The sequence below is a fragment of the Dendrobates tinctorius genome, unplaced genomic scaffold (genome assembly GCF_039654945.1).
Source record: "Dendrobates tinctorius isolate UK_male_01 unplaced genomic scaffold, ASM3965494v1 ptg000040l, whole genome shotgun sequence".
NCBI lineage: Eukaryota > Metazoa > Chordata > Amphibia > Anura > Dendrobatidae > Dendrobates > Dendrobates tinctorius.
The window spans coordinates 31,878,897-31,906,671 of record NW_027361708.1 but is presented as its reverse complement, the minus strand read 5'-3'; the positions used below and the strand labels follow the sequence as shown (position 1 = coordinate 31,906,671).

The 27,775-nt window shown below is 41.8% G+C and overlaps 1 long non-coding RNA gene across 1 annotated transcript; it reads right to left on the bottom strand.

Annotated features, from left to right (window-relative positions):
• Positions 1-1,206: 1,206 nt before the first annotated feature.
• Positions 1,207-25,448, bottom strand: LOC141088762 (uncharacterized). Its single transcript, XR_012232055.1, has 2 exons — positions 25,417-25,448; positions 1,207-2,087 (listed from the first exon to the last, which is right to left on the bottom strand). It is a non-coding gene; the product is annotated as an uncharacterized lncRNA (long non-coding RNA).
• Positions 25,449-27,775: the final 2,327 nt, after the last annotated feature.

Below are 27,775 nucleotides of genomic sequence, written 5' to 3'. Positions count from 1 at the left end.
AAGAAGGCAGAGCATCTACTGTTTGCACATACGTGAATTTGCCTTAAAGGCTAAATAGCTCAACACATCTAATTTAAGAAGAGTTTTCTCCATATTTAACTCAAAATTCCACTTCTATTAACCCCTATAGGATCAAAATTCAACACCTTCATGATAGTGTCTTTATATTTTCATAGATGGGTATCAGCTACAAAGAAGCACATGCTCAGCATGTACATCAGAATGAGTGAACCTACTTAGATTTAATAATATAACATTCTTGAGCTGACCTTCATCTTTTTTGTGTAGTTTTTTCTAGGATGACTGGACAATATCCTACACCAATGACAGGCCATTCTGACATGTGAATCCAGATGAGTAACGACTCATAGCGTTCCCTACTGAGGTCATAAATGATGCTGGAAAGATAAATCTCAGGATTTACGGATGAATGGTTTGGAACTTGAGTTCTGACTACACATCTAAACTTGCACAGTAGATTATGGATCATGAAAAATCATGAATTTTTGGCTTTCATTTCTTGCCTCAGAAACGCACATTCTTCAGTTATTGGCATGTAAAAATATGTTTCAATATAATATAAATATTTTTTACATGTAAAAGGGATGTTCTTGAGATTAATTGTTATGCCTGACCTGACTATTATTTTGTTCTGTCATGGTCAAGAAAATGGAGGCAGAATTGAAGACCATCTACTGTAGGTCAGCGGTCAACATTTACAATCAGTTCATTTTTTAAAGCAGCAAAGTTGACTAACCTGCATCAACTGATAAAGCTGGGAGAAAAGAAAATATTTTACCATGCACATGCAAAAATTTTATGCTAAAAATGAATTAAATAATTGAAAATACATTTTTACAAGTATACTGTAGTTCCACGCAATCATCTCCTGGAATATGCACTACAGGTACATTGCTACTATATATGTGTTAAAACCTTGACAGCCATCAAGCAGCAGACACACAAAGTGAAGTGGTATATATTTTTAAAACATAATTGTATCTTTTTTTTATGCTTTGGTAGAATAAATGGGAAATTTTCAGCATAGCCCCTTATGATTTGGTAAAGGCAATTTTATTGACAGTACCGAATGAGGAGTCTTGAAGTGTTTGATTTGGTTGAGTGGAATATTGTGCATTCAGCTTCAGATGACTGACCATTACGATCCAAATCAACATTTCAATAAAATGTAAGTATGTTAAAGTGTTTTGAATTATTATTTTTATTAAAATAAACGTTTTGTTAGATATAATTCTTAAATATGAAAAATGTATATTTTAAATTGATTTAGAGAGATACACCTCCACATTGTAAGTGTTTAATACTGATTTCCCCCTATATAGCGAGTGAGACATAAAAAATAATAAATACTAAGAAAAGCTAAAATGTTGAATTTCTTCAATTTTCACTTAAAACCGCACTGTTTATCGAGAGGGATATGATAAGTTTAGTTCTGCAACCTGCACAGATCAGGGTATCCTGGCACACAATACAACATATTACATTCTTCAATGGCTTCTGAGCATTAAAGTGATAAGGCAGCAGGTAATCTGGAAAGTGTATGAATCCTTTAGGGATAACAGCCCCAAACGAGTTTGTCATATCAAATTATTTCCAGAGACTTACTAAATGTTAATGTCTCAGGATTCTCAGTACAGTTCCAGACTACTAGGAATACTTAAAGCTAAATGTTTATTCTTCCTGTTTGAACTGTTTTCAGCCTTGCACAGCACAGTGGTCAGAGAAAATTGCCCTTGTATATGATTAGAGATGAAGAAAGCGGAAAAATTCATTATTTTGATAAGGCATAAGGATGTCATCTAAATTCCTTTGAGACTATTTCCAGAGAAAGGTCCCCATGATTGAGCTAATCTTCTTATGAACATCGCTGCTCACTTATTTATGTATTATTTTATCTGACTCAAGTCAATGCATCGAGCTAAGCAACGCACTTCCCATGGGAATCTTTTTATCATACTTAGATGCAGCTCCATATTGCCCTCGATGACAAGCAGGTCACTTCTCTTATAATCTCATCAATTTATGCTTCAGTACTTATCAGTGTTTTCAAGGGGCCTTTATTCTGCCTGTGTAATACAAAACATGGATTAGTATTTCTTTAATTAGGTACCACATTGGCATAAAATGTGCATGTGCCGTTGACTGCTGTTCATGTAACCCAAGAGTCACCTCAAAATGATGCAAACATATGATAACATCTGGAGAACTATGGAAAATATAGTTTAATTTTAATATTAACATTAGACTACAAATGTATTATTAGCGACACAAAATTGGAAGACTAGAACAGTAAATTAATAAGCACTTGCCTTCTCACTACTTTGTATCTCTTACTAGAGATGAGCGAACCTTTCAAGGTTTGTTTCGGTTTGGATTCGCCGAACGGATCGCTGTTTGCCGAACAGTCCGACAAACGTACCCCAACCACATTAGATTCAATAGGAGGCAAAAAACAAACGCATAGACAACACCTTAAGGTGTAACAAAAAGCTTCTCAAACAGCTAAATTAGGGGCAGACACCGTGAAAAGTGGCATCAATTAACCTACAGTAGAAATTTGCAAATGGCAAAGCAGCAGTCAGCCATGGGCTTGAGGTATCAAGGTCATGCCCAGCATTTACAGCTTGCAATTGTAGTTTCAATGAGGAAATGGTGGTTAAGGGAGCGGTGTAAGCTGGGGGACCTCATGCAACTGCAATAACGCAAGATCAATGCATGACACTAAAAACGACATAATTGCCTAGTCTGCCCAATCTGCGACTGGGGTGTGAAAGTTATCTGAGATCCATGACTTGTTCATTTTATGAAAGTTAGTTGGTCTTTACTTTGATATTGAGCTCCAGATGCTCTTTTACCATCCTTTCCAGTCATTCACAACATGTCAAACTTGTATTCTGTTTTGCTGATGCACGTGCTGCTCTGAAACATGTGCCAAACACTTCACAGAAATTGCTTATGCCACTTACACTTCTGCTGCTGCTAATATTTCGACGGTGGCACTTTGGCATTCCCATGGATTAACATCTACAACTGGGATGCACACTGTGTGCCTCACTGCTATCTTAGGGGAAAACCACACTAGAGATTGTCTACAAGCATATTTTGATACTTCAGCATGCGCACATCCCATTCCAGGGGCAAGCATTTGGCTAAATTTATTCTTGTACCGTGGATCTAACAGAGTGGCAACCTAGGAATGCGAGCATCATGTTGAAGATGAAGGCGATCATGTGTCTGGCACTTCCATGAGGTCCAAGTTCATGCTGTGTTGGTGAAGGGGTAACACTCTTGGTTGCTTCTTCAGTCCCCTCCCATCAACCACGGACAACAGAGAGTGCATCATTATCCTCTTCATTTCCTGACTATTGTGCATCCATCACCTCATCCTCCTCAATTTGTTTCTCGGCTCCTGCATCTTCACTAACACTTTGTCTGAAACTATGAACTCCCTTGATCCCTGTAAGCCACCTTCCCATGGCACCCGCCTGTGTGACGACGGTCCAGAAATTTGAGAAATCGTTATCCCTTCCACATCCTTCTCTGCTTCCAACGCCTCCTCTGGGACCATCATCTTCTCACGCAGACTATTCAAAGTGTGCTCCAGCAGGTGTATGATCTGAATAGTGATGCTGATGATGGCATCATCAGCGTTAACCATCTTAGTAGCGATTTCAAAATGTGCAGAATGGTGCAGGGGTCCTTCACCTCTGCCCCACTCCACAAACATGATTTGCACCATGTCCGGACTGCCTTGTCCCAAGATATGCAAAAGGACATACAGCACCAGGGCTCATTGCTGCTGACACAGCCGCTGCAACATGTGCGGAGTGTAATTCCACTGTGTAGGATGGAACATGGCTAATCAAAGGATTAACCGGTAGGTCCAAAGACCTCTGTAGCGATGCAAATCGATAACTTGCGGTTTGCAATCATTGGAAGTGAGCACACAGCGACCATGCTTTCTGCAGCAGGGCATCCAGGCCAGGACATAGGCATAGAAATTGCTGTACCTCCAGGTTGAGGACATGAACCATGTAAGGCATGTGTGTGAGGTTTCCACGGCATAGGGCCGCCACCAGGTTTGCACCATTATCGCACACGGCCTTCCCAGGCTCCAGATTTAGGGGAGACAACCATTGCTCTAACGCAACTTGAATAGCTGTCCAGCACTCTTGAGCTTTGTGACTGTGATCTCGAGGGCATATTAATTTAAACCCTGCCTGCTTGCGGAGAGCCATGGCTGTGCAATACAGAGGTGGGGGAGATTCTATCTGCACTTTTGGAACGTGTGTCAGAGTAAGGGAAAGGTTGAGAGCACAGGTGGAGGCGCTAGAGGAGGTGGAGGAGACAGAAGCAGTGGAGGAACAGTTAGATACCGAGGTTTGTCCCATAAGCCTTGGGGATTCAAAGACTTATGGAGCAGCCCCTTGACCACCAGGCCTCACAACCACCATAGTCACCCAGTGCCCAGTTAGCGAGATGTAATGCACCTGCCCATGTTTGCTAATTCTGGTGTCAGTGGTGAAATGCACCCTGGCAGACATTTTTTCAGGGAACAGGTGATTTTGTCTGCAATAAAAAAAGTAAAGACTACTTGGCAACTGGTACTGGGGAACTGCGACAGTCATCAACTTTTGGAAACTGTCTGTATCCACAACATGTAAAGGCAGCATTTCCTTGGCCAACAGATTGGAGATGGTGGAGTTCAAGCTCTTTGCTTTGTCATGTGTAGGAGGAAACATTCTTTTACATGACAACAAATGCAGCACCGAGAGCTGGCTGCTGTGCCAAGAGAGGGAGGATTATGGAGAACAGGACAAACTGCTGGACTGTAAATGAGGTGCAGGTGGAGACCATAAGGTGGATTGAAAAAAATGTGTTGTGCTAGGTGACACAAAAGCAGCAGTTTACTTCCATAACAGCTGACCGACTCTCACTCACCCTGACTGTGGTAGGTAAACAATTGTAGTTTATGTGGCTGGAGACCTGTGTGTGAAGACTTTGTATAGTGATTGAGGAGAGAGAAGCAGCAGATGGGATGGCCAGTGGTTGACCACATCTGCTAGTCTGTATTTTAGCACAGTGAGATTCTCACACTAAGTCATCTTGGTCTCGCATGTGCCATAGCAAATTTTGCCTCTACTGAGTATTTTTTGCAAATTTGATATATGACATGTGTTGGGTCATCCTTTGCGGTCTCAAAAAATGGCCAGACTAGGCAACCCTTGCCGCCTCTGTGAGCTGCACACTCGCGACCGGTGCTGGCCACAACCAGAGTTGGGGGCTGAGGATGCAGTGCTTGTTGTGGTTGGAAGATCGCTTGTGCAGAGACAGGTGTCCTATCTATTTCACTGGCAAGTTCACTTTCAGCACCAGCACTAAGTGACCTCTCTGCACAGACACTGAGCAAATGGCGACAGCAAAATAAGATGTCCACTTTTTATATGGCCAGAGACATGTGACTTCTGCAACCAATCACAGAAAAAATTGCATCATGACATTGTGGGTAGTTTCTGCACTCTGGTTGCTGGAATTAACACACATAAAGATAAGAGAAAAAAAAGTCTGCGCCGCTCCTGTAATCTCCTCAGATGCTCCTTTAACCTCCCCACCCACCCCTTGCCTCATCAAACTTGTACCCCCGCCCTCCCCTCTCATCATACAGCACCAATATCATAGCCAAAATAATAAAAAAGCATTTATGGAAAAACCATGATTTACTTAACTGTGACTGGCTTTTCCCGACTTTGATTAAAAATGCTCGTGAAAGCGAACACAAATCCAAATGTCCTACGTTTGTGCCGAATTTGAAATTGGCTACCATTTTCTGAATACATTCACTTTTCTCTGTTACATGTGTGTTACATTTACTTGCGATAAAAAATACTTTGATAAGGAATATAAAAGTCAATAGGGTCACCATTTACTTTTGCTATTTTGTTACATCACTCACTGACAGACGCCTTTGAATTTTACATAATATTATACCATAATACTGTTCATGTAATAATGCTGCCTCATCACCTTTTCCCCTGTGTCAAAAATTAACCCCTTAATGACCGCCAATACGCCTTTTAACAGCGGTAGCTAAGGGTACTTAAACCACAACGCCATTAATTAAGGGTACTGTGGAAAAAGTGTATAGCGCCCCCCAGAGTCAGATTTTCTCTGGGGTCTTGGCTGCCGAGGGTTGCCGAGACCCCAGAGAACATGATTCGGGTCGGTTTTTACCTACCACAGTGTTGCGATCGCCGTTATTAACCATACAACGGCAACCACAAAAAAAGCCAGATGTGCCATTTAATTTCTCCCTCCTCTGATGTGATTGCACATCAGAGGAGAGAGAAATAGTGTCCCTGATCCCCACGGTACCTCCCAGTGTCCCTCTGTCTCCAGGCCTACCCCCATGGCTGCCGACATTTTCTTCCGGTAAGAAAATGGCGGGCGCATGCGCAGTGTGCCCACCGAGATCTACCGGCCAGCACCTGGCAACAATAGGAAGATTTTTCCTATTGGTTCATTTTGGTCACTGTGATAGGCACTATCACAGTGATCAAAATAAAAAAAATAGTAAATAAACCCCCCCTTTATCACCACCTTAGTTAGGGAAAAATAATGAAATAAAGAAAATATATTTATTTTTATTTTCCCATTAGGGTTAGAGCTAGGCTAAAGTTAGGGTTAGGGTTGGAATTAGGGTTAGAATTGTAATTAGGATTAGAGTTGGCGTTGGAATTATAGTTAGTGTTAGGGTTGGAAGAAGGGTTAGGGTTGGGATTAGGGTTAGGGTTGGGTTAGGGATAAGGGTGTGCTGGGGTTAGGTTTGTGCTAGGGTTATGGTTAAGATTGGGATTAGGGTTAGAGTTGTGGTTAGGGTTAGGCATGTGTTGGCGTTAGGGTTGTGGGTAGGATTACAGTTAGAGTTGGGATTAGGGTTAGCAGTGTGTAGAGATTAGGTTTGTGGTTAGGGTTATGGATAGGGTTGGGACTAGGGTAAGGGTTGTGGTTAGGGTTGTGTGTTATGATTGGGTCATCAAGGAGGAAAGCAAGACCAAGCTAAGCCACAGAAAACCAGAGAGGTTGGTAACTAAGCGGATTGCAGACCCCTGATCCTATCCACACAACTAGCAGTAGCCATGTAGGGTACCTACGATGATCCTAAATGCCTTGACACAGCCGGAGAGCTAAATAAGACTAAAGCAAGACAGGGGAAATCTGAACTGCCCCAGAGCAGACCCCAAAGGAATAGATAGCCCCCAAACATATACTGTCAGTGAGACAAGATTAAAACACAAACACAGATAGGAAAATAGACTGAGCAAATGATGGGGCCCACACTAACTAGATAAGACAGGAAAAGAAAGACACTGTCTGCAATCACGCACAAAACCCTGCAAAAAATGTCTGATAGAAAAATACTGAAGTCGCACGACTTCACCTACTATATCAGCACTCTGGTATATTCTGAAAGCAGAGCAAAAAGAGGCCAATCTAATAAGGGACAAAAGCAAACTGGCACAAGCAGTAACATATGGATAGAGATTCAGCACATCCCCAGCCGGAGCTGGCTGACCACACAAAACTGAAATAGACAAAACCAGATCAGATGTGAACAATAGCAAAAGAACACTTAGCTGAGCATGCAGGGACTGAGCTGGAAACTTTGGAGACACAATCTTCATAGGAATATTCTTTGACGACAACCAAACCATATCAACCACTTTAAACCGGGGACAAATGGTCCTATGCCGGTTGGAAAACCGTTGGGCTTTTTCCTGAGAGAGGGACAACTTATCCACCACTTGGTCCCAAATCTGCTGCATTCTCTCTACCACATTGTCCACACTTGGGCAGGTCGAAGATTCCACTTGCCCTGAAGAAAATCGAGGATGAAACCCAAAGTTACAGAAAAAGGGCGACAAAGTGGCAGAGCTAGCTCTATTGTTTAGCGCAAATTCGGCCAAGGGCAAAAATGAGACCCAGTCATCCTGATCAGGAGATATAAAACATCTGAAATAGGACTCCAAAGTCTGGTTCGTTCTCTCAGTCTGCCCATTGGTCTGAGGATGAAATGCAGAGGAGAAAGATAACTGAATTCCCAGTTTGGAACAAAAAGCTCTCCAAAATCTGGAAACAAATTGTACTCCTCTGTCCGACACAATGTTCTTAGGAATCCCGTGCAACCGAACCACCTGTTGTATAAACAAGGGCACCAACTCTGAAGAAGATAGCAACTTTGGGAGTGATACAAGATGAATCAACTTAGAAAATCTATCACAAATCACCCAGATAACAGGCATTCTCTGAGAGACTTTCCTGATCAGAAATAAAATCCATTGAGATATGGGTCCATCGCCTCTTGGGCACCGGCAGGAGCATCAACAACCCATTAGAACGAGAACAGGGTTTAGACCGAGATCAAGTCCCACCGGACTGCACAAAATTCCTGACATCACGAGATAAGGCAGGCCACCAAAAAGACCGACTCACCAAATCTCTGGTACTAAAAATACCTGGATGACCAGCCAACCTGGAGCAATGAATTTCAGACATTACTCTTCCTCCACTGGTCAGGAACATACAATTTTCCCATAGGGCAAAGCTCAGGTTTGTCCTCCTGAAATTCCTCCAGGGCACGTCTCAAATCGGGTGAGGTGGCGGAAAGAACTAGCCCCTCATTTAGAATGGTAGTAGGCTCAGTCACAATAAGAGAATCCACAAAGAAACTCCTAGAAAGGGTGTCCGCCTTAACATTCTTAGTGCCCAGAAGAAAAGAGACCACAAAATTAAAATGCGTGAAAAACAAGGCCCACCTAGCCTGTCTAGGATTCAAGTGTTTGACAGATTCAAGATAAATCAAAGTCTTGTGGTCGGTGAGGACCACATCCTGATGTCTAGCTCCCTCCAACCAAAGTTTCCACTCTTCAAATGACCATTTCATGGCCAACAATTCCCGATTCCCCCATGTCATAGTTACGCTCAGATGGGGAGAATTTTTGAGAAAAGAAGGCACAGGGATTCATTTTCGAAGTCGCCGGACCTTTTTGGGACAAAACGGCTCCTGCACCAATCTCAGAAGCATCTACCTCCACCTGAAATGGGAGTGAGGCATCAGGTTGCCGTAGAATTGGAGCAGAAGTTAATCTCTGCTTAAGCTCCTGAAATGCCGAGACTGCCTCTGGAGACCAATTCACCACATCAGCGCCCTTTTTGGTCAGATCAGACAGTGGTTTGACAACACCAGAAAAATTACTTATAAATTTATGATAGAAATTAGCAAAACCCAAAAACTTCTGGAGAGCCTTCAAAGAAGTGGGCTGAACACAATCATAAATGGCCTGTACCTTAGCCGGCTCCATTTCAATAGCCGACGGGGACAAAATGAATCCCAAAAATGAAATCCTCTGTACACCAAAGAGGCACTTCGATCCCTTAACATACAGGGAATTTTCCCTCAAAATCTAGAATACAGTCCGGACATGTTCCACATGAGAATCCCAATCACTGGAAAAGATCAAAATATCATCCAGATAAATGATCAAAAACTTATCCACAAAGTCCCGGAAAATATCGTTCATAAAAGATTGGAAGACAGAAGGGGCATTAGTGAGCTCAAAAGGCATCACCGAGTACTCAAAATGTCCCTCTGGAGAATTAAACGCCTTATTCTATTTATCCCCATGCTTGATGCGGATAAGATTATACGCCCCCCTGAGGTAAAGCTTGGTAAACCAGCAGACACTTTTAACTCCGGAAAATAAATCAGAGGTAACGGGTACTGATATTTAACAGTGATTTTGTTAAGGGAACGATAGTCAATACAAGGCCTTAATGAACCATCTTTCTTGGCCACAAAAAAAACAGTACCTAAAGGTGAAGAGGATGGTCTAATATGACCCTTCTCCAATGACTCCTTGATATAAGATCGCATAGTATCATGTTCGGGTACCGATAAGTTGAAAAGCCGACCCTTGGGAAATTTACACCCAGGCATTAACTCAATTGCACAATCATAACTCCTATGAGGAGGCAAAGACACAGACTTACTCTCCCTAAATACATCAGAAAAATCAGCCAAATAATCAGGAATATCATGAGACTGGGGAGAGGTGGAGAAAAGAGTGTCAGTGTCACCAAGAACCCATTGAAAACCCCAACTCACCACAGACACAGACTTCCAATCCAAAACAGGATTATGAGTTTGCAACCAGGGAAAACTCAGAACAAAATTATCATGCAAGTTGTGCAACACCAAAAATTTACAATTTTCTTGGTGGTCTGGGGCGACCCGCATTATCACCTGGGTCCAAAACTGGGGTTTATTCTCCGCCAAAGGAGTAGCATCAATACCCCTCAAAGGCATAGGAGTCCCCAGGGGTATCATGGGAAAACCACAACATTTAGCAAAGTCTAAATCCATCAGACTCAAAGCTGCTCCTGAATCTACAAAAGCTTTAGCGGAAAATGTAGACAAGGAGCAGATCAGAGTAATTGCCAAAAGGAACTTAGGTTGTACACTGCCCACAGCAAATGTGTGCGCAAAACATCTTTCTCGTTTATGGCAGATAGAAATAGTATGAGAGGCTTCTCCACAGAAAAAACACAGCTTATTATGCCTTCTAAACTCCTGATGTTGCGCCCTAGACAAAACCCTATCACATTGCATGGGTTCAGACGTTTGTTCAAAAGGCAGCAACGCCTCTCGTGTAGTTTTACGTTCACGTAAACGCCGATCAACTTGAATGCCTAATGATATAGAATCGTCAAGGCCAGAGGGAACAGGAAATCCCACCATAACATCTTTTACGGTTTCTGCCAAACCCTTCCGAAAGGAAGCTGCTAGGGAATCGTCATTCCATGTAGTAAAGACCACCCACTTTTGGAATTTTTGACAGCATAACTCTGCAGAATTCTGACCCTGGTTCAATTCCAATAAGGTTTTTTCAGCTTGATCAATAGCATTAGGTTCATCATACAACAACCCCAAGGCTTGAAAAAATGTGGCCACATTAGTCAGAATAGTATCTCCAGGTGTCAGAGAAAAAGCCCAATCCTGGGGATCGCCATGCAGCAAGGAGATGATAATTTTAACCTGCTGCACAGAGCTCCCCGATGAGTTAGGTTTCAAGGCAAGAAATAGTTTACAATAATTCTTAAAATTCAAAAATTTAGACCGATCCCCAGAAAACACATCAGGAGTAGAGATTTTTGGTTCAACAGCAGACGATTGAGCGAGATAGGCGGAAATTCCCCGCACTTCAGCAGCGAGCTGCTCAACACGATCAGACAATTGCTTAATCTACATTAAAAAAAAATCCTCCTATGGCCCAAGAGAAAAAGAGGAAAAAATATATATATAAAAAAAAAAAATTCTGACACTTTTTTCTTACAATTCTTTCCTTCCTTTGAGTACCCTAGAGTCTGCGGTTTAGGCTGGTGATTCTGTTATGATTGGATCACCGAGGAGGAAAGCAAGACCAAGCTAAGCCACAGAAAACCAGAGAGGTTGGTAACTAAATGGATTGCAGACCCCTGATCCTATCCACACAACTAGCAGTAGCCGTGGAGCGTACCTACGATGATCCTAGATGCCTCGACACAGCCGGAGAGCTAAATAAGCCTAAAGCAAGACAGGGGAAATCTAAACTGCCCCAGAGCAGACCCCAAAGGAATAGATAGCCCCCAAACATGTACTGTCGATGAGACAAGATGAAAACACAAACACAGATAGGAAAATAGACTGAGCAAACAATGGGACCCACACTAACTAGACAGGACAGGAAAGGAAAGACACTGTCTGCAATCACGCAAAAAACACTGCAGAAAATGTCCAACACGTCTGTTAGAAAAATGCTGAAGTCGCACGACTTTGCCCACTATATCAGCACTCTGGTATATTCTGAAAGCAGAGCAAAAAGAGGTCAATCTAATAAGGGACAAAAGCAAACTGGCACAAGCAGTAACATATGGATAGAGATTCAGTACAGCCCCAGCCGGAGTTGGCTTACCACACAAAACTGAAATAGACAAATGTGAACATTAGCAAAAGAGCACTTAGCTGAGCATGCAGGGACTTAGCTGGAAACTAAGACCTCAGGAGGCAGGAAAAATTCACCAGCAGGGATAGAGGGAGTCGGGTGTCTTATATCCAGTCAGAAACCCCAGATCTCCAATCGTCATCCACATTATCAAGTGGCAAGCCTCTGTTAATCAAATCAGCTCCATTACCTCGAGTAACCACCAGAGGGAGCCCAGAAAGAGAACTCGTGACCTCTCTGTCAATACCACCAGCTCCACTACCTTCTCCAGTAACCAGAGGTAAGCCAGAAAGCAAATTCACAACAGATGTGGTTAGGGTTATGGATAGGATTGGGATTAAGGTTAGGGGTGTGTTTGGGTTAGGGTTGTGGTTAGGGTTATGGCTAAGGTTGGGATTAGGGTTAGGATTGTGGTTAGGGTTATGATTAAGGTTTGGATTAGGGTTAGGGCTGTGGTTAGGGTTATGGTTAGAGTTGGGATAAGGGATAGGGGTGTATTGGGGTTAGGCACATCAGGGCGTCTCCAAACGAGAAATGGCACCACCATTGATTCCAGCCAATTTTACGTTCAAAAAGTCAAACAATGCTCCGTCCCTTCCGAGCCCCAACGTGTGCCCAAACAGTGGTTTACCCCAACATATGGGGCATATTCAGGACAAATTGCACAACAACTTTGGGGGTCTAATTTCTCCTGTTACCCTTGGGAAAATAAAAAAGGGGGGCTTAAAAAAAAAATCTCTCTTTGTTGAAAGAAAAATGATTTTTTATTTTCACGGCTCTACGTTATAAACTTCTGTGAAGCACTTAGGGGTTCAAAGTGCTCATCACACATCTAGATAAGCTCCTTGGGTGTCTACTTTCCAAAATGGGGTCACATGTGGGGGGTTTCCACTGTTTAGGCAAATCAGGGGCTCTCCAAACGCGATATGGCATCTGATCTCAATTCCAGCCAATTCTGCATTGAAAAAGTTAAAAAGCGCTCCTTCCCTTCCAAGCCCTGTCGTGTGCCCAAACAGTGGGTTAGCCCCACATATGGGGTATCGGCGTATTGATAAAAAAATTGCACAATAAATTTTGTGGTTCATTTTCTCTTTTTACACTTGTGAAAATAAAAAAATTGGTTCTGAAGTAAAATGTTACGTGCTTCAGTTCCTGTGAAGCATGTAAAGGGTTTATAAACTTCTTGAATGTGGTTTTGAGCACCATGAGGGGTGCAGTTTTTAGAATGGTGTCACTTTTGGGTATTTTCTCTCATATTGACCCCTCAAAGTGACTTCAAATGTGATGTGGTCCCTAAAAAAATGGTTTTGTAAATTTTATTGCAAAAATGAGAAATCGCTGGTCAAATTTTAACCGTTATAAGTTCCTGGCAAAAAATATTTAGCTTCCAAAATTGTGCTGCTGTAAAGTAGACATGTGGGAAATGTCATTTATTAAGTATTTTGTGTGACATCTCTCTGAATTAAGGGCATTGAAATCAAATTTTGAAAATTGCAAAATTTAAAAAATTTTCTCCATATTTCTGTTTTTTTTCATAAATAAACGCAAGTCATATTGGAGAAATTTGACCCCTAACATGAAGTCCAATATGTTACGAAAAAACAAATTCAGAATCAGCGGGATCCATTAGAGCATTCCAGAGTTATAACCTCATAAAGTGATAGTGGTCAGAATTGTTAAAAATTGGCCTGGTCATTAAGCTGCAAATTGGCTCTGTCACTAAGGGGTTAAACAAGCAAGAATCACATTTAATAGATTCTGCTACAACAGGGTGTTCTCCATTTTGTATTTTCCCTATTGTGACCAAATATAAATGAAATGACTTGTTAGGAAATTCGTTGCTTTCAATAAATACATTTTAAGTTCTGGAAGTATTTTGCTTTAAAGGGTTGCATCAAGCAAAATGGGTTATACACTAACAATATAAAGGGAAAATCAAAGACCAGTGATTCAAAGAAAACAAAAGAGCATATTAGTTTTTTATTTCTGCTCTAGACATTGTACAATGCATCATTTTTGTCTTGAGTGGTTCTTTGAAACATCACATGCCAACAGATTGCTGCAATTCCTATTAGTACTTTTATTACATTTGCTAATATGGTTAGTAGTTATTAAACAGACATTGGATACTTTTCAATACAAGACTCTGAAGATGCTGTCACTAAATCATATTTTTAAACAAATAGTGATGCAGGTAAGAATTATATATAAATGCAACATTTTGATACTTTTTATACAGTAGATTTAGTTAAGATATGTTTGTACATGTGTATGTAAATTCAGATATGCAACCAAATAATGCATAGGTGGAAAGTGTAAAATTCATATGTACTGTACATGCCTCCAACCAGTTTGGGTTTTTAGTTCTTCTTAATCTTTATCCTTCCATTATAAGAGTAATGGATTCAGTCACATTAAATGAAATTTGGACAAATGTGATGATTTAGTTAGTGTCGGCTGACCATTTGTTGACTATGGGGACCTCCTGGCTCTTCCGTGATAGATTATAATGGGGTAGAGAAGGATTAGGCAGTTAGCATTTCAACTTTTGATCCTTTTGTTTTTAGGAGAAATTAGCCACTTAGTTATCTGGCAGTGTGCTTCTCCTATCTGCCTGTTGAAAACACATGAACACATGGCTGTTCCTAGCAGAAGAGAAAATTGTATGCTGTACATATGGCCAAAAGCCATCTCATTTGTATGGCTAGCTTGAGGGATGTGTTAGTCCATAGGCTGATTCTTATACTTTGCTTACTAACAATGCAGAGGAGAGAAAATAACTTTAGGTTATTATCAATTATATAAGCCGACTCGAGTATAAGCCGAGGTACCTAATTTTGCCATGAAAAACTGGGAAAAATTATTGACTCGAGTGTAAGCTTACAACACCGCAGGTCCAGGCTGCTCCCATGCCATCAGCCCCTGTTTGGGACTTCTGAAAATGCTCTAATTAATCTTTTCCTTGACACTACTTGAGTATGGTTTGAGAAAGGCCTCTTAGTAGGTCGAAACGTAACCATAGTATACTCATATCCTGGATTACGATATTATACCCACATTTTGGATACTTCTTTTGTCTGCGGTGTTACACTATTTGATGCATTTGAAATAAAATAAAAATCCAAAAATTTCACAAAATCTTCAAGATTTTTTGCAAGATTAATCCACACTTGAGTGCGACTGTTTATCTACTGACTCGAGTGTAAGCCAGGCATGCATTGTCCCCTCATCCCTATCCTTGCATGCATTGTCCCCTCATCCATATCCTTGTATGCATGGCTTCCCATCCCTGTCCTCATATGCATGGCTCTGCATCCCTGTATGCATGGCTCTTTATCCCCGTCCTTGTATACATGGCTTCTAATCCCCTATCCTTGAATGCATGGCTCCCCATCCCTGTTCTTGTATGCATGGTTCCCCATAACTGTCCTTGTATGCATGGCTCCTATTAAAAAAAAGAAAGAAAACAACACATCCTACTTACCTTCCCTGCTCACCCTCGATGCATCTTGCATGGTGCCAGCAGGTCTTCCGATCAAGCGATCACATGTCTCAGCTCATTAAGGTAATGAAAATTCACTCCACGCCTACGGGAGTGGAGAGAGATGCATATTCATTACCTTAATGAGCAGGGGACATGTGATCACTTGGCCGTAAGAGGTGCTGGCACGGAACAAGATGCCCCAAAGGCAAGCAGGGAAGGTAAGTAAGATGTGTGCTGGAAGCTGGCAGCTGTGACTGTAACTGTGCGCTATCAGAGAAATTAATATTCATTGTCAGAGCAGTGAATATTTATTTCTCTTAAGCAGCGGGCATAGGCTTTAGCCGCAGCCACCTGCTCCTGTCTCTGACCTGCTGCTCCACCGTTCCCCCTCCCTCGCTGTCTTTCTGGGACAATGACTCATGTATAAACTGAGGTGGGCATTTTCAGCACAAAAAAAAAAAAATGTGCTGAAAAACTTGGCTTATACACGAGTATTTACGACACTTGGAAAAGGACTCTGTCATGGGACAATCCATCTCTTTATAGACTTTATTTCTTTTCAATTTATTTATTTTATTCCCTTGTTCACGACCTCTATCACTGCATGACGTTTTACCTCTAAATAGCAGATTACCAACCCTATTGGCTCCGAAAAATAGAATACATCAAGGCTATCCCTTGATTTACATTTACAAATATATTTTGATTCATAAGAATGATCCTGATAGGCATGTAAGAAATTTATCTTGAAATAACCTTAATAATTGAATTCCACACATGATAGATTTCTGCTTTATTAATATAGATTGCCTCACCCCGCCCCTTTGAACAGACTGTTATACTGATAACAATAATTTGTAGTTACCCTATGAGAATGAAATAAAGACTGCAGTTTGAGATTGCATCTAAGTAGGACTACTGCTGTGTGCAATGAACCATTTTCACAGCAGCATGTGAACATATGACAGCAGAGAAGAAAAGTCATGCCTGTGGAAATGTTGTAAATTAAACTGACAATTTTGATGAAATGTTTAGCTCTCTGAATGTGTGCGTAAAGATCTTCATTTTAAATTAGTCACTCTGGGAACATCTATAACCATTTCAGAATAAGAAAAATCCTTAAGAGTAATCAACTAATATCTGTATTAAATAACATAAATTTGTGGAATAAGAAAATTACCGTACTTACCAACCACTGATGATAAAAGCTAATACAGTGGCCAAACGCTAAAAAAATTCAGATCCAAAATGGTTTGTCCTCTTAGGTACAATAGAAATCCTTAACATTTGTTCATAATATACTGTACTATATATATATATAGATATTTATATTACCACTAAAACATCAATGACAGCTTGAAGTCTTTTGTGGTAGTTATGGATGAGGTTCTTTATTTTCTCAAATGATAAAGCTGCCCTCTCTTTTTGGCAAAAAGCCTCCAGTTACTGTAAATTATTGGACTGTCTAGTATGAACTGCGCACTTGAGATCTCCCCATATTTGCTCAATGATGTTGAGATCAGGAGACTGAGCTGGCCACTCCAGAACCTTCACTTTTTCTGCTGCATCCAATGACAGGTCGACTTGGCCTTGTGTTTTGTATCATTGACATGTTGAAATGTCCAAGTACATCCTGTGTGCAGTTTCCGAGCTGATGATTGCAAATTTGCTGATAACATGCTGAGTTCATCTTTCCTTCAACTTTGACCAAGTTTCCTGTGCCTTTGTAGCTTACACGTCCCCAAAACATCAGCGATCCACCTCCGTGCTTTACAGTAGAAATGGTATTCCTTTTATCATAGGCCTTGTTGACCTCTCAGCAAATTTAAAGCTTATGGTTGTGGCTAGTGATGAGTGAGTATGCTCATTGCTCGGGTGATCTCTGAGTATTTGGAAGTGCTTGGAAATGTTGTTTCTAACAGTCTGGATACATGTGGGAATTTCCTAACAAACAGGTATTCCTCACTTGTATTCAGGCTGTCAAGTAGTTGCTGTCATGATCCAGGACAGGGTTTTGTCTTTGGCCCGTCCTTGTCAGACAGGGGTTATTTGTTTCTGCCTCTCTCTGGCAGAGGGCAGCTATTTAGATGCCACTTGACCTAGGTCCTGTGTCAGTTATACTCCTGCCCTCTGCTGAGACAGTTAACCCTTTGCATACGTGTGCCTTGTGCCTGATATCTTGTTGCTTGTTTGGTTTTGACCCTGTCCGCCTCTTCGTTTTGAGTTTGTCTGCTGTTTTGGTACTGTGTATTTGCCCGTTCTGGTTTACTGATTTCTTGCTATGTCCTGACTATCCGTTCTGTCTCATTCTTTGGTACTGTCGTGCTATGTTGTGTTTTTACCCCGGCCTGATCTGTTTACGTCTCTGCCTATGCCCCTTGGTAACTTTGTCCCGGAGTTACCCTTCCAGGAGTTTTCCTACAGCTCCTAGCTCTCTGGAGCTTAGGCCATGCCCCCAGCAGTCACGTGCTTCAGGTCCTGTTGGTCTAGCACGCATCTTGACCGCTGCTTCCCTGCTCAACAGGTATCTCTGAGCACAGTCTGTCTTACTCAGGACACGTGCACTGGCTCAGTTAGCAAGTGCAGTGTGGTGTCCTTGCCAGCTGCAAATCATGCAGCTGCAGTGACAGAAACTAAATCTCCGAGCACTTCCAATTACTCGGAGACCACCCGAGCATGCTCGGTGAAACCCAGGCAACGTGTATACTCGCTCATCACTAGTTATGGCCAAAAAGTTCAAGTTTGGTCTCATCACTTCAAATGACCTTGCTCCAGAAGTTTTGAGGCTTGTCTCTGTGCTGTTTTACATATCGCAGGCAAGATACCTTGTGGCATTTGCGCAGTAATGGCTTTCTTCTGGCGACTCGACCATGCAGCCCATTTTTCTTCAAGTGTCTCCTTATTGTGCATCTTGAAACAGCCACACCACTAGTTTTCAGAGAGTCCGGTATTTCAGCTGATGTTTTATGTGGGCATTTCTTTGCATCCCGAACAATTTTTCTGGCAGCTGTGAACTAAATTTCTCTTGGTCTACCGGACCATGGTTTTGTTTTTACAGACCCCCTGATTTTACATTTGTTAATCACAGTTTGAGTGCTGCTGACTGGCATTATCAATTCTTTGGATATCTTTTTGTATCCCTTTCCTGTTTTATACAGTTCAACTACCTTTTCCCATAGATCCGTTGACAATTCTTTTGCTTTCACCATGACTCACAGTCCAGAAACATCAATGGATGGATGAAAGATTTAAGAGTCTGTCTGGATCCCAGAAACTCACTCAGATTTTTTGCACACACACTGATTACGAGTAAACAGGTCACAGGTGAGGAAGTTACCTTTAGTAGCCATTCAAACCCATTTGTATCAATTTCTGCACTTGTTATCCAGACAAAATCACCAGGGTATGTAAACTGTTGATCAGGGTCATTTGGATCATTTGGGTTGCAATTATGACTTAAAAAGAGAAAACACAGTAGTTTGACAATAAATGGCTTCACCCAACCGCTAACCATGAGTGGAGAAAAGTTTTCGGTGTTATCATTCATATTCTCTGAAAAAATGGCAAGAAAGCAAAAATTCTGCCGGGGTAAGTAAGCTTTTGAGCACATGTATGTGTATATAATATATATATATATATATATATATATATATATATATATATATATATATACACACACACACACATACACTACCGTTCAAAAGTTTAGAGTCACTTAGAAATTTCCTTATTTTTGAAAGAAAAGCACAGTTTTTTCCAATGAAGCTAATATTAAATGATTCAGAAATACACTCTATACATTGTTAATGTGGTAAATGACTATTCTGTTGCAAATGTCTGGTTTGTAATGCAATATGTTCATAGGTCTATAGAGGCCTATTTCCAAGAACAATCACTGCAGTGTTATTATGGTACTTTGTGTTTGCTAATTGTGTAAGAAGGCTAATAGATGGTTAGAATACCCTTGAAAACCCTTGTGCAAGTATGTTAGCACAGCTGAAACAGTTTGGCTGATTAAAGAAGCTATAAACCTGACCTTCCTATGAGCTAGTTGAGAATCTGTAGCATTTCATTTGTTGGTTACATTAAACTCTCAAAATGGCCAGAAAAAAAGAACTTTCATGTGAAACTCGACAGTCTATTCTTGTTCTTAGAAATGAAGGCTATTCCATGCGAGAAATTGCCAAGAAACTGAAGATTTCCTAAAACGGTGTGTACTACTCCCTTCAGAGGAGAGCATAAACAGGCTGTAACCGGAGTAGAAAGAGAAGTGGGAGGCCCTGCTGCACAACTAAACAACAAGACAAGTATATTAGAGTCTGTAGTTTGAGAAATTGACACCTCACAGGTCCTCAACTGGCAGCTTCATTAAATAGTACGATAGTACAAGGAAAACGCCAGTGTCAACTTCTACAGTGAAGAGGCAACTCCGGGATGCTGGCCTTCAGGGCAGAGTGGCAAAGAAAAATCCATATCTGAGACTGGCTAATAAAAGGAAGAGATTAATATGGACAAAAGAACACAGACATTGGACAGAGGAAGATTGGAAAAAAGTGTTATGGACAGACGAATCCAAGTTTGAGGAGTTTGGAACACACAGAAGAACATTTGTGAGACGCAGAACTACTGAAAAGGTGCTGGAAGGGTACCTGACTCCATCTGTCAAGCATGGTGGAGGTAATGTGATGGTCTGAGGTTTCTTTAGTGCTGGTAAAGTGGGAGATTTGTACAAGGTAAAAGGCATTTTGAATAAGGAAGGTTATCACTCCATTTTGCAACACCATGCCATACCCTGTGGACAGAGCTTGATTGGAGCCAATTTCATCCTACAACAGGACAATGACCCAAAGCACACCTCCAAATTATGCAAAAACTATTTAGGGAAGAAGCAGGCAGCTGGTATTCTATCTGTAATGGAGTGGCCAGCACAGTCACCTGATCTCAACCCCATTGAGCTGTTGTGGGAGCAGCTTGAACGTATGGTACGCAAAAAGAGCTCATCAAGCCAAACCAACTTGTGGGAGGGGCTTCTGGAAGCATGGGGTGAAATTTCACCAGATTACCTCAGCAAACTAACTGCTAGAATGCCAAAGGTCTGCAATGCTGTAATTGCTGCAAAGGGAGCATTCTTTGACGAAAGCAAAGATTGATGGAGAAAATTATTATTTCAATCAAAAATCTTTTTTTTCGAACCTTGTCAATGTCTGGACTAGATTTTAAATTAATTTGGTAACTCATTTGATTACTAATGATTACTAAAAGTATGAGTTTCCATGAAAACTGTCTGGGTGACCACAAACTTATGAACGGTAGTATATATATATATACACACACACACACACACACACACAGTTCTGGCAAAAATTTAGAGTCCACTTCAAATTGTTCAGCTTGTCTGATTTTTCTCTTTATAGGTATATTTTTGATTAAAATGTAAATTGTTATTTTAGTCTGCAAAATTCTGACATGTCTCTGAATTTCCACTCAACCCATTTTGTTCTTTTCTGAAAAGGAGAAATGGTCAAAATTTTAAAAAAAGCAAACAGTGCTTTCAGACCTCAAATAATGCAAAGAAAACAAGTTCATAATCATTTAGAAACAATACTAATGTGGAATAACCACGATTTTTAAAAAACGCTTTCATGCGCCTTGGCATGCTTGCCACCAGTCTTTCACACTGCTTCTGGCACAAAAATTTAAGCAGTTCTTTGTTTAATGGCTTGTGACTATCTACATCCTCTTGATTACATTCCAGAGGTTTTCAATGGGGTTCAGGGTTTTGATGTGGTTGTCTCTTAATTTATGCCAGAGCTGTATATTGGAAGCAGCTGTGGAGATTCAGGAGGCACAGTGCACTTTTGTTAATTATTTAGTACACATCCTTTTTAGCCTGCAACATCTTCATTTTGCACTTTTAGATTTTTTTATTTGATCATTTTTATATTTTTTCCTTCAGGGAAGATGGCTTCGCAGTACCTGCACAGAGCAAATCCTGAGACGTCTCCTTCCCTGCCTGTCAGATGCTGCTCCTATGCTCTGTGGACAGAAGGGTTGCAGAGATCAGCAATCTGACACTATACAGTGATGTGCCAGGATGGTACAATATATGTACACTGCTCAAAAAAATATAAAGGGAACACTTAAACAATAGAATATAACTCCAAGTAAATCAAACTTCTGTGAAATCAAACTGTCCACTTAGGAAGCAACACTGATTGACAATCAATTTCACATGCTGTTGTGCAAATGGAATAGACAGATGGAAATTATTGGCAGTTATCAAGACACCCTCAATAAAGGAGTGGTTATGCAGGTGGGGACCACAGACCACATCTCAGTACTAATGCTTTCTGGCTGATATTTTGGTCACTTTTGAATGTTGGTTGTGCTATCACACTCGTGGTAGCATGAGACGGACTCTACAACTCAATCAGGTGGCTCAGGTAGTGCAGCTCATCCAGGATGGCACATCAATGCGAGCTGTGGCAAGCAGGTTTGCTGTGTCTGTCAGCGTAGTGTCCAGAGGCTAGAGGCACTACCAGGAGACAGGCCAGTACAACAGGAGATGGGGAGGGGGTCGTAGGAGGGGGTCGTAGGAGGGCAACAACCCAGCAGCAAAATTGCTACCTCTGCCTCTGTGCAAGAACCCTGCAAAATGACCTCCAGGATTCCACAAATGTGCATGTGTCTACACAAACGGTTAGAAACCATCTCCATGAGGATGGTCTGAGTGCCCAATGTCAACAGATGGGGGATGTGCTCACAGCCCAACACTGTGCAGGATGCTTGGTATTTGCCACAGAACACCAGGATTGGCAAATTCGCCACTAGTGCCCTGTGCTGTTCACAGATGAAAGCAGGTTCACACTGAGCACATGTGACAAACGTGACAGAGTCTGGAGATGCCATGGAGATTGAACTGCTGCCTGAAACATCCTTCAGCATGATCGGTTTGGCAGTGGGTCAGTAATGGTGTGGCGTGGCATTTCTTTGGAGGGCCGCACAGCCCTCCATGTGTGCTCCAGAGGTAGCCTGACTGCAATTAGGTACCTAGATGAGATCCTCAGACCCCTTGTGAGACCATATGCTGGTGCGGTTGGCCCTGGGTTCCTCCTAATTCAGGACAATGCCAGACCTCATGTGACTGGAGTGTGTTAGCAGTTCCTGCAAGATGAAGGCATTGAAGCTATGGACTGACCCGGCCGTTCCCCAGACCTGAATCCGATTGAGCACACCTGGGACATCATGTCTCACTCCATCCACCAATGTCACGCTGCACCACAGACTGTCCAGGAGTTGGCGGATGCTTTAGTCCAGGTCTGGGAGGAGATCCCTCAGGAGACCATCTGCCCCCTCAACAGGAGCATGCCCAGGCGATGTACAGTAAGGAGGTCATACAAGCACGTGGAGGCCCCACACAGTAATGAGCATCTTTTCCTTGTCATGAGGCATTTCCACTGAAGTTGGATCAGCCTGTAATTTGATTTTCCACTTTGATTTTGAGTATCATTCCAAATTCAGACCTCCATGGGATATTTATTTTGATTTACATTGATAATTGTTATGTTTTATTGTTCTGAACACATTCCACTATGCATAAAATGAATAATAATTTGCAACTGGAATATTTCATTCAGAGACATCTAGGATGTGGTATTTTAGTGTTCCCTTTATTTTTTTGAGCAGTGTATATATCTAATATATAAAGCTCAATGTGGGTGTGTATGTATATGTGTGTGTGTGTCCGGGATTGGCATCCGCATCGTCGCAGCTACAGCCACAAAATTTGGCACAGTCACACGTCTGGACCCTGAGAGCGTCATAGGCTATGTTGTGAGGTGAAATTTTAAACCCGCGCGTTCCAATTCACCAATTTTGCCCCTATCTACATAATGGGGAAAAAGTGTATGTATGTATTGGCATCTGCACCGTCGTAGCTACAGCCACAAAATTTTGCAGTCACACATCTGGACCCCGAGAGCGTCATATAAAAAAATGAATATATATATATATATATATATATATATATATATATATATATATATATATATATATATGTGTGTGTATATGTAATGTTTAACCTCTTCACTCACGGAGCTTTTTTCGATTTTTCTTTTTCGTTTTTCGCTCCCCTTTATTTTTCCGTCAATATGGCCATGTAAGGATATATATTTTGCGGCACGAGTTGTACTTTTAAACGACACCATTGTTGTGCATTCGAAAACGGGAAAAAAATTCCAAGTGCGGTGAAATTGCAAAAAAAAAAATGCAATCCCACACTTCTTTTTTGCTTGGCTTTTTTGCTAGGTTCACTAGATGCTAAATCTAACCTGCCATTATGATTCTCCAGGTCATTACGAGTTCATAGACACCAAACATGTCTATGTTCCCTTCTATCTAAGTGGTGAAAAAAAAATCCAAAGTTTACTAAAAATTGTATATTGTGCAAATACATCCTTTTGATCACCCGTTATTGCATTTTAATGCAATGTCACGGCGACCAAAAAAAAACTAATTCTGCCGTTTTTAATTTTTTTCTCACTACGCAGTTTAGCGATTGGGTTAATGCTTTTTTTATTGATAGATTGGACGATTCTGAATGTGGTGATACCTAATGTGTATGTGGGTTTTTTTTTATTGTTTTATTTTGATTGGGGCGAATTTAACTTTTAGGTTTTTTTATTTTTTTTATCTTTAAACAATTTTTTTTTTTACTTTTGGCATGCTTCAATAGCCTCCATAGGAGGCTAGAAGCATGCACAACCCGATCGGCTCTGCTACATATGGGCGATGAGCAGATCGCCCATATGTAGCAGATTTACTGCTGTGCTTTGAGCACCGACCACCGGGCGACGCTCAAAGCCATCTGCCTGGAACAACCTTAGAGGTCTCTATGAGATCTGAGGTTGTCCAGGCAACGCACTGCTGACCCCCAATCATGTGACACGGTCGGCGATGAGCTCATTTCCGGCCAGAAGTGCTATTTAAATTCCCGCTGTCAGCTTTGACAGCGGGATTTAACTAGTTAATAGGTGCGTGCGGACGGCGATTCTATTGTGGGCACATGTCAGCTGTTCATAACAGCTGACATGTTACGGCTTTGAGGTGGGCTCACCACCGGAGCCCACCTGAAAGCAGAGGTTCCTTACCGATGACGTACTATTCCGTCATCAGTAAGGAAGGGGTTAAACCAGATAGTTATATTTCACAAGATAGATAATAAATAACATTTACCACTTGGCTACTTTATATCAGCATTGATTTTGAAACATAATTTTTGGGGGAAGTTACAAGGGTTAAAATTTTATCTGAAACAGGTAACAGAAAAATTCAAAAAACATATACCATAAGATACAGTCTTCCTAAAACCCTGTCTGAAGACAAATGCACATCTAGCAGGCTGCAGTAAGCCTCCACTAATAAAGGCAAGGAGCAGCACAGGTGAAAACTACTGATAAAAATAGCCACCCCTAAACCTGATTATGGAAGGGTTGGCTGCCTAGTAGAAAAAAAATGCACATTAATATGGCTTGCGTAGAACGCCAGTCACACAGGTAAGTGTGATGCAATGTGTCTGGTTTGCAGCCTATTAATGATGCCCTAGTATTACCAGGTGGGCTGCCCAGGACTATAATATGCAACACACAGAGACAGACATCCTAATAAACCAAGCCAACAAAGAGGCCTAGCTGCATCCTGCAAAAAATGATATGATAAAAAGTACAAAAATTAATGTATATGATAAATACATTAAATGAGGTATTGGTTAATATTTTGGCCAAAATTGATAAGCTCACAACCCACGTCAAGGGTCCCCATACTAGTGAGTCCTAATACTAATATCAAAAACAGCTAACATCAAAAAACACATACCATAAGATAAGGCCTTCCCAACACCCTGTCTGATGACAAATGCACATCTAGCAGGATGCAGCAGACCTCCACTAATAAAGGAAAGGAGCAGCACAGATGCAAATTACTGATAAAAACAGCCACCCCTACACCTACCAGATTGTGGAGGGGTTGGTTGCCTACTAGAAAAAAATGCACATTAATTTGGCTTGCACTGGATGCCAGTCACACAGGTAAGGCTAGTTTCACACTAGCGTTTTGGAGCGCAGCGACGGCCTGCGCACGGCCGACGCTAAGCCACGCCCCCTGCCGCGCCTTCGCCGGTAGCTCCGCCTACCGGTGCATGACGCTGCATGCGCCCTGCATCCCCTATCTTTATCACTGGGGGCGCAGGCCGTGCGCAGTATGCGTTTGGCGGCGCATGCGCCTTTTTGACGGTGCGCCGGCGCAACCAAACTGCAGCAGGTTGCGTTTGGCGCAGGTCGGCGCACCGTCAAAAGGACGCATGCGCCGTCAAACGCATACTGCGCACGGCCTGCGCCCCCAGTGATAAAGATAGGGGACGCAGGGCACATGCAGCGTCATGCGCCGGTAGGCGGAGCTACCGGCGGAAGCACGGCAGGGGGCGGGGCTTAGCGGCGGCCGTGCGCAGGCCGTCGCTGCGCTCCAAAACGCTAGTGTGAGACTAGCCTAAGTGTGATGAAATGTGTCTGGTTTGCAGCCTATTAATGATGCCCTAGTATTATTAGTCAGGTCACATATTGGCAACGTCCAGGTTGAAAACTGTTTGTCCCCAAGTCATGGATTACGGTGGGGGACACAACAACAGAAAGGTGAGAGATATTGTTGTTTTTTTATTTTTGTTTTATTACAGGAGATGAGGGATTCAATGGAATGGGAGTTAGGTGAGTATAACTGTGATTGTTATTTTTAAACAAAAATGTAAAAGTATGTTTTGCTTTATTTCAAATAACAGACTACTGTATATTGTGGCTGTGTCTTTATTCACAATACATAGGATTATAGGGCTTGATGTCACCGGATATCAACCCCACAAATATGAACCCCATTTGCCACCACTACAGGGCAATTGGGAAGTGCGGGCAAAGCTCCATATGCACAGTGCGGTGCAAATTAATTGAGACTAAGCATTTTTTTTATTTGCAATATCAAATAACATAAATCATAATTTGTTATAACTAACCACAGTTGGTTACTATGCCCAGGCAACGTCGGGCTCTTCAGCTAGTATATATATATATATATATATATATATATATATATGTAATGTTTAACCCCTTCACTCCCGGAGCTTTTTTTTCATTTTACTTAAAACTGGTTTGAAGCACTGACTGATAGCCAACTTAAGATTTTACTTAAAAAAATGCTTTGTCCCAATTAATTTGCACAGCACTGTACCTCTATTGGGAGGTTGCGGGCAGCTATTTTTAGGCTGGGCGGCCAATATCCATGGACAGCCTGAGTATACCAGCCCCCAGCTGTCTGTTTTAGCAAGGCTGGTTGTCAAAAATGGGGGGGACCCCACGCCGTTTTTTAATTATTTATTGAAATGATTAAAAAATACGGCATGGGGACCCCTCTATTCTTGATAATCAGTCTTGTTGACAGCTGAATGTTGCAACCACCTTCGTGAATTTTGCCTGGCTGGTTATCAAAAATACAGAGGAACCCATGCCGCTTTTTTAAATATTTATTTATAGCGCAGATGCCAGCTGAGGAATAATCCCATCAGCCGCCGCTTGCTCTCACTGTTATTAGTGGCAGCAGGCGTCGGCTAATGGGAGCTTTAATCCCATCTGCCGACACCTGTGAGGTAAACTTTATACCGCGGCTCTCTGACAGGCGGTGATGATTTTACCACCGATTAGAAGCGGTGTTTTCCCTCCACTCATGTGAATGGGGTCCGGGTTTGTGTCTGCCCATCTCTTTACACAGACATGGACAGCATATAGGCACACAGATGTCACATGGATGTCACACTGAAGTCACATATGTTGAAACAGAAGGCACATGGATCTCACCAGTGCTGTTTTTTCCAGTACATGATTCACCAGCATGTGTGAAGGGGGCATAAGGCTGCACAGTAGTACTGTTTGACAATGCAGAGGGCTCGGGAGGGATGGAGCATTATTTGACTATTGTGGAGCAGATTTTTCTACTGCAGTTTTCAGATTCCATTTGCAGAGCCCCTGATGCACCTAAACAGTGGAACCCCCCAAGTGCCACCTTATTAGAATTTACACACTGTGGAAGGTTGGCTCACTCAGCTGCTTCCTGAGGTAGATACAGGAACACTTTATAATCAAGTCTGTGGATGGTTTATTGCTTCATAAACGATAAAGCTAAAATAGTCACTCGA